Genomic DNA, 8,599 nt, shown 5'->3' on the forward strand with positions numbered 1-8,599 from the left:
CTGTAGGCTTCATTGGTGGGCTGTTCAAACTTCCTATAATGTGCACGGTAGGCAGTCAAGTTTTCCCACAGTGCAATATGGTCAAAGGGCTAGAGTGGTCACATTTCAGGAGGGTGCTAGGGATTCTGGGATATGGTTGATTTGACTTGGGGCTGCGTGCTGCAGTGTGGACACCAGAGCCCCAGGTTTGAGCCCAGGTTAGAAAATTTTAAGGTAGGGTTAACAATCAGTGTAGACAGTCAGGCCCTGGGTTCTGTAACCCAGGGTCAGCTTACTCTAACCCCACTAACCCTGGGCTTGCATTGCTGTGTAGATATACTCTAAGAGGCTTGCATGAAATGGTATTTTCCACAACTGAAACAAAAAAGAATTGGCTCTGCATCTGGTATCATTAACAAGAAAGACTGTTTGAACATGAGTCCGTACACTTTATTACCAATATTATTATTTGCATCACATATAGGTACAGATATCTTAGTCAGAAATCAGGCCTCACATTGTGCTAGGTCCTGTCCAAACATGTAGAAAAAAATAGTTCCTGCCTCCCCTATGGCTTTAAACCAAGCCATATTAAGCCAAATTAACTTTTCAGGTTTAAAACCCATACTATAATATTTCTAAAAAAACTGTAGTAAAACTATTGTAAAGTGTTGAGATGCCAACCTTCACTGGAAAATACTGTCGCTATTTATAAGGGAATCACAATCAGACATACAGCATTGTGGAAGTCATCAGGTCCCCGTTCTCCAAATTCAGCTGGTGATGACTATAATATTCGTTTTGTCCTCGGGTGAGTTATGATTCCATTAGCAGCTTGAACTTGGAACTCAGCTCAGAGTGCAGCAATAACAAGACAGATAGGGCCTTTATGAAATCTACACTATTAACACTATTTGTTTTGCCAGGAGTTGACAACTTTAGTAAATTGTTCATAATTGGCTATCAAGGAAAAAGCACAGGCCCGCTTGCCATTATTAGGGTATTGATTCGCAATAATTTCTTTGTGTGTGTGTGTGTGTGTGTGTGTGTGTGTGTGTGTGTGTGTGTGTGTGTGTGTGTGTGCGTGCATTGCTTTTGTGTTGCTGGCATGACAGCCTACAAAAAAACCAGCTGAGTGGGGTCTGCTGTACATCTGGGAGCTCCATATGGAAAGAAACACATAAAACGCACACCAGGAATAGCTGAAGCAGAGGGTTGTGTGGTTGGTTTTTTGGTTGCTTTTTATTTTTTTCTGGTGTTATAGCATTAAAAGAAGAGAATGGAATTAGCATGTAGCTAAACACGATGGTAGCCCTGTAGGATATTCATGTTAGTCAAAGGCTGAAATACATTAACATTAAAAAACTCCATAGGGTTATTTTAAATATTCATTAAGAAATTTACAAGCTTTGGTGTAATGGCTGAGGACTTCAGTGTTTTTATAATTGGGAGCCAGACCAGTGGAAACTTTCTCAGCCATGGGAAAACACTCTGGCCCAGTTTCTGTTCTTCTATTAGAGACTCTTGATTATAATCTCTAAATATTAATCCCCCTGCTTTCACGCAGGCACGCACATGCATACACACAAATACACACACCTGATACAGTATTGTTATGTAGCATCATTTATTATCTCCTGTTCTGCCTGATTTTTTTAACATATGCAGTCATGCCCATGCCCCAGAATATAACATTCTCCTGTTCTTTGTTCATACGAAAGGGACAATATTGCTGGGAAGAAAGTAAAGCGTGTCTAGTGTGTCTCAACATGTAGACAATTCGGATAATTTGCTGACAAGCACAAGCACTTACATATACCCAGAGAGACTGTCAGCGATCCTATTTAGTGATGACTCACTCAAAATTCAATTAACACATGATTACAAACTGATCAGGGGAAAGAAACTGTATCGCTGCCCTTTTCTTTTTCTTTCTCTCTCCCTATCTCTCTCTGTCTCTTTTTTAAAGCTATAAAACTCACCAAAAGTCAGCATTTGGTTGGTTTCCTAACCCACCATTTCTCAAGACACAGGAGAACTGTTTGAATTCTCTCCTCATCACTTTCTTGCTCCATAGATGTCAAATGATTGCCATGAAACACTGGAAAAGCAGAGTTCTGAAGATTTACCCCTCCCAGGAGATCTTTGCCCAGATTTTCTATAAAACTCAGTGCAATCTTTGATCTTCCAGCAACTTGTACTCTTCTCTGTTACTTGAAACCCAGCATTATTATTAAGCTTAAGTAGATTGCTTTAAACTTCTACCATATTTACTCTCCTGCTTCCCAATGGGATGTTAACAATAAAAATAGCAAAGGCTTCTACATTTGTTTTTACTTTACATAAATGAATTAAGCAGTTTCTATTATTCTCATTTATACCCTCAATAATGTAAACTAAGCAACATAAAAGAGTTTCCACACCCATATTTACAGAATAAAAACCACGAGACTTTGGAGAAAGAAAGATATCTAACTCATCGTATCTTCTTAAGTGTGAGCAAATCTACAGGTCTCTCTGCTCATAAAAGAAACGTGTGACACTAACAGCTGAATTGTTTGCTTTGGTATTTTAGAAAAAAAACAAGTTCAAAGGGACTTACTTGATTGTATGCCTTCCCAACCCCCAGCCTCATCCTTCATAACCATTGTTTAATGATTTTTTATTAGAAAAGCATGGCTGCACTTATGAAAAAAAAATCTGTCTTTGAAAACAGGAGGAGAGTGTGTTTTCCCTGGCATTAGCCTGTTAGTTTTTAATATCAGGTTTGCACTGTGGTTGACTCCTGGTGCATTTTGGAATCATAAACCAACAAAGTGAAGCTAATGGGAAAGGAAATAATGCAGAAGAAAAGAGCCCCTTTTGAAGTGGGGGCAGGAAATCAGTGCAACTTTCCTCCTTCTCCTTCTCTTTCCCCCACCAGGCCTTTCACCCCACACAAAGCAAAGTGTGTTTCTTGCTGATTTTTGCTTTTAGGACAGAATCAAGTAGGAACATAAATTTAATCTCCATTTCTCAGTTTGCAAAACCTCTGGAAAAAAAGATACCCACTGATGTAAAAAAGAGCAAACAAAAAATAATAATAGATGAATATGATGTGGATGAAATCCTATCTCCATTGCTGTCAATGGCAAAACTCCCACTGACTTCAGTAAAGTCAGGATTTCACCCTATATGTCTGGGTGTAGTTAAGAATGTTTTCTTATATCAAGTTATCTAAAATATTCCTCAGACAGTACTCCTCTGAGAATGAGAAATGTCTATTGTACTTCTAGCTCAACAGATGATATTGATGCAGGTTGTATTGGTACCCAAAGAGGAACACATGGCCGTAAGCTTAAAATTACAGTGAGAAAAATTACAGAATAGATTCACTGCCAGCTACTTTTGTGACACCCTGGTGATACAAAGCAGCTGGAATGTACTCATGGATCTTGCCCTACATTTTATTCATTACCTTATTTTCTTATGGTCACTATCACAAGATTTTATTTGTTCTGTACAACCTTTTAAGTACTCCAGAATTGCATTGGCTGGCCCACTTTTCCTTCAGGAAAAGGATAGTAAGGATGTGATTAACACATTAGCCTGTGTCCTGGGTTCAACTCCTTGATCTGCAACAGGCTTCCTGTGTGACCTTGGGCAAATCACTTAGTCTTTCTGTGCCTTGGTTCCTCATCTGTAAAATGGGGGAAATAGTGTCTCACAAGCGTATTGTGAAGATAAATACATTGACAATTGCGAGGTGTTGAGATACTGGGGATATAAGTACCATAGATAAATAGATTATTTTAAAAGGGGTGTAATAGAAAGCCAATAAAATAAAGCAAGCCAAAAAAAATTACATAAGAACATAAGAACGGCCGTACCATGTCAGACCAAAGGTCCATTTAGCCCAGTATCTGTCTACCGACAGTGGCCAATGCCAGGTGCCCCAGAGGGAGTGAAGCTAACAGGCAATGATCAAGTGATCTCTCTCCTGCCATCCATCTCCATCCTCTGACGAACAGAGGCCAGGGACACCATTCTTTACCCATCCTGGCTAATAGCCATTAGAATGGACTAAGCACCATGAATTTATCCAGTTCTCTCTTAACGCTGTTATAGTCCTAGCCTTCACAACCTCCTCAGGTAAGGAGTTCACAAGTTGACTGTGCGCTGCGTGAAGAAGAGCTTCCTTTTGTTTTAGACCTGCTACCCTATTTATTTCATTTGGTGAGCCCTAGTCTTGTACTTTGGGAATAAGTAAATAATTTTTCTTATCCACTTCTCCACATCACTCATATTTAAAATAACTCTCTATCATATCCCCTTAACTCCTCTTTCCAAGCTGAAGTGTCTAGCCTCTTAATCTTTCTCATATGGAACCATCTCCAAACTCCTAATCATTTTAGTTTGCCCTTTCTGAACCTTTTCTAGTGCTAAATATCTTTTTGAGTGGAGGAGACCACATCTGTACACAGTATTCAAGATGTGTGCGCACCATGGATTTATAAAGGGCAATAATATATTGCTCAGTCTTATTCTCAATCCCCTTTTTAATGATTCTAAATCCTGTTTGCTTTTTGACACCTCTGACCACTCGGACATCTTCAGAGAACTATCCAATGATGACTTCAAGATCTTTTTCCTGACTCATTGTAGCTAAATTAGCCCCATCAATTGTATATATTAGGTGGGGTTATTTTTCCAATGTGCAACACTTTACATTTAATCCAATTTTTTCCAATGTGCATTACTTTACATTTATGATTATAAAGGCCAACGATCAGAAATACTGAAATTCTGTTGACTCCTTCCTTGATCATTCAGAGACTCTATGATAAAAATTCATTACAAGAACACCACAACAGCTGACAGGGAAATGGTATAAAAATGTGACCTCTGTGGTGGTGTGTATCTTCCTCAAATGTTTCTGGGTAAAGAACAAGATGGGCATCTTTTAAGTTAATCATTCTCTGTCCCTGAAGCAGGACTGGCGATGCAACAGATGCTTGCGGCTCGTAAGATGCTGATTCCCCCCCCTTTCTTAAAGCTGCTTCTTGCAGGCATCCAGCTCTTTGCTGTAATCAGCCCTCTATCCCACCAACCTGGAGTATCTTCTCACACTGTGAAACTACAACGCTGGCAGCACTGCACTTATACAGCCATCCACAGGCAGGGACAACCCAACTGAGTTAATGAATGAATCTCCAGCCACTCATTAACCAACAATAGAGAGACTCCAACCAATTCCCCTCAGCTCCCCAGCCTGCACCCCCCAGAATACACCATCGTGCACTGGTCAGCAGACTGACCATGTTAAGGCTGTCTACACTAGGGATAATATCGAATTAGCTAAATCGGTTTTTAAAACTGATATTATAAATTCGATTTCATGCGGCACACTAGGCACAGTAATTCGGCGTTATGCTCCATGGTCCGAGGCTAACGTCGATTTCTGAAGCATTGCATTGTGGGTAGCTCTCTCTGTAGCTATCCCATAGTTCCCGCAGTCTCCTCTGCCCCTTGGAATTCTGGGTTGAATCATTATTGTCACGGGTGGTTCTGGGTAAATGTTGTCAGTCATTCCTTCCTCTGGGAAAACATCAGCTGACAATCCTTTCGCGCCGTTTTTCCCTGGATTCCCTCTGGCATACGCCATAGCACGGCAACCATGAAGCCCGTTCAGCTTTTTTTTTTCCGGCACTGTATGTACTGGATGCCGCGGACAGAGAGGCAATACTCCAGCGCTACACAGCAGCATTCACTTGCTTTTGCAATGATAGCAGAGATGGTTACCGGTCATTCTGTTACCGTCTACTGCGGAGAAAACTGGCAATGAGATGATGGTTATCTCTCCTCCTCTGTACTGTTCGCTGCTATCATGAGTGCCCCTGGCTGAAATCAGCGGGAGCGCAACGCAAAAGCAAATTGGATTGACTCACTTGGGACTGAGTCAATCCCTCCTTATGGTTTCTAAAATAGAGTCAGTCCTGCCTAGAATAAGGGGCAAGTGTATTAGAGACCAGTGTATCAAAGCACAGCTGCTCCCGTGTCAGTATTCACAGGGGTGCCCCTGCAACAACCCCACCGTTGCTTCCCTCCTCCCCAACTTCCTGGGATACCGTGCAGTGTCCTGCCCATTGTGTCATGAAGTAATAAGAATGCAGGAATAAGAAAACTGAGTGTTTAGTGACATAAAATGAGGGGAGGCAGCCTCCAGCGCGATGACAGTCCAGCAGGACATTAAGCGGTGTGGGAGAGAGCCCAGCATGTTGCTGCTATGACAGTCCAGGCAGTACAGAATCTTTTCTTTACACAGGAAAGGGGAGGGGGTGAAGCACCCAGTTGATATGATGAAGCTGGTTATTAGCCGTTCTGTCCTATTCACTGGGAGTACCACACCATGTTGGCCTCGATGTCACATATGTAGATATTCATGAGGACGGTTACTAGTCCTATTGCACCATCTACCACCAGGGAGGGGGAGAGGGAGAGGACGGATACTGCTCTTCACTGCTGCAGCATCGCGTCTACAGCAGCATTCAGTACACATAGGGTGACATTGAAAGTAGTCAGAAATGATTTTCCCTTTCTTTCACGTGGTGGGGGCGGGAAGAAACTGAGGAGCTGTTCCCTGAGCCACGCCAGAACACTGTGTTTGAAGCTACAGACATTGGGCACTCAGCCAAGAATGCAAATACTTTTCAGAGACTGCTGTGGACTGTGGGATAGCTGGAATCCTCAGTATCCCCTCCATCCATGAGCGTCCATTTGAGTCTCTGCTTTCCGTTACACTTGTCACGCAGCGCTGTGTATCCTGAGAGATTTTTTCAAACGCTTTGGCATTTCGTGTTCTGTAACGGACTCTGATACAACAGATTTGTCTCCCATACAGCGATCAATCTAGTATCTCCCGTACGGTCCATCTGGAGCTCTTTTGGATTTGAGACTGCATCGTCACCCGTGCTGATCAGAGCTCCACGCTGGGCAAACAGGAAATGTAATTCAAAAGTTCGCGGGGCTTTTCCTGTTTACCTGCCCGCTGCATCCGAGTTCAGATTGCTGTCCAGAGCGGTCAGTGGTGCACTGTGGGATACCGCCCGGAGGCCAATAACGTCGATTTCCGTCCACACTAACCGTAATCCGATATGTTAATATCGAATTTTAGCGCTACTCCTCTCGTTGGGGTGGAGTACAGAAATCGATTTAAAGAGCCCTTTATATCAATATAAAGGGCGTTGTAGTGTGGACGGGTACGGCGTTAAATAGATTTAACGCTCTTTAAATCGATTTAAACGCGTAGTGTAGACCAGGCCTAAGTTTATCACCCAATCTGCCCCTCCCTGTAACCTGAGCTGAGATTCCCTAAGCAATTCAACCAAAACATACTGTTTTAGCTACAATATAAAACAGGCTTATTAACTACAGAAAGAGAGGTTTTAAGTGATAAGTCACAAGCACAGAGATCAAAGTTGGTTACTTAAGAAATTAAATACATTCACAATCTGAGTTCTATAAACTGAACAGGATTTGAATCAAGCTGTGTCTTACTCTGAGAGACGGTACAAACACATCACAGATCTTCAGTACGCAGACTGGAACTCTCTTCCAGCCTGGGTCCAACCTGTTCAAAATCTTTGTCCTTCAGACGTGTTTCCAGGTGTTGAGTTGTGGGGGGGAGTGAGGCCAACCCATGATATCACTTTCCCTCTTTTATAGTTTCTTCCAGTTTGTGGTGTGGGGGTCCGACCCCACTGGACAATCAGTCTCCATTGTCTACTTGCGCTCTCTGAGAAAGTCTTCTGGGGTGGCCTTTGGGAGAGTGGATTCCCTTTAATACGCCATAAACTCATCTGGCTCCTCCATTATTGTTCCTGAAAGGCTGCTTGTGGGTGTTCTCAACCTCACAACATATTTCAGTAACACACACATAGCAAAACTTCATTACTTCCCATACAATGATAGGACATAAAATCCAACAGGTTATTAATGTTCAACAGATCAAGACTTTCAAAATGATACCTCATAAGGCACACATACAAAACATATCATAATTATGTGAGAGTGGTGAATGTGGGGGCTCCAGGGTGTTGCTCTGAGGTACAGAGTGCCACACCAACACATTAAAAAAATAGCCTTAGTATGTAGCCCATGAAATATCGTTGTATACTTCCCACTGCTTTGTAACAATATAGCATCATGAGACTATGTAGCACCCACACTCCTGGGGTGGGGTGTGGAGGAGGGGCTGTGGAGTGTATATAAGGAGCTGGGACACCTATTGCCTCAAAAAAGGTTGGGAGGGGGAGAAGCCATGATTGCAAAGACGACACAGGCTGTGCAGTCTCCCTGTGCCCTGGGAAACTCGGGAAATGACTGTACCTGTTCCTCCCCAAGCTCTCCCTGAAATGGGGCAAGTCTCCACTGCCCGCAGTCTGGGGCTCGGCGTTAAGAGCACAATCTGGCCCACAGCTGTAAAGCAACAACCAAAACCCTTTTCTCTGCCACCACTAGGAAGCAGTGGAGATGTCGTGTCTCATGACACAGGAGGACTGATGATATGGAACAGCCTCTTGGATGCTCAGAACTGCAGTCTTTAGTCTCTTTTTGGGGTGATTTGAAGATGACCGTCCCT

This window comes from Chelonoidis abingdonii, chromosome 1 (genome assembly GCF_003597395.2).
Source record: "Chelonoidis abingdonii isolate Lonesome George chromosome 1, CheloAbing_2.0, whole genome shotgun sequence".
Lineage (NCBI taxonomy): Eukaryota > Metazoa > Chordata > Testudines > Testudinidae > Chelonoidis > Chelonoidis abingdonii.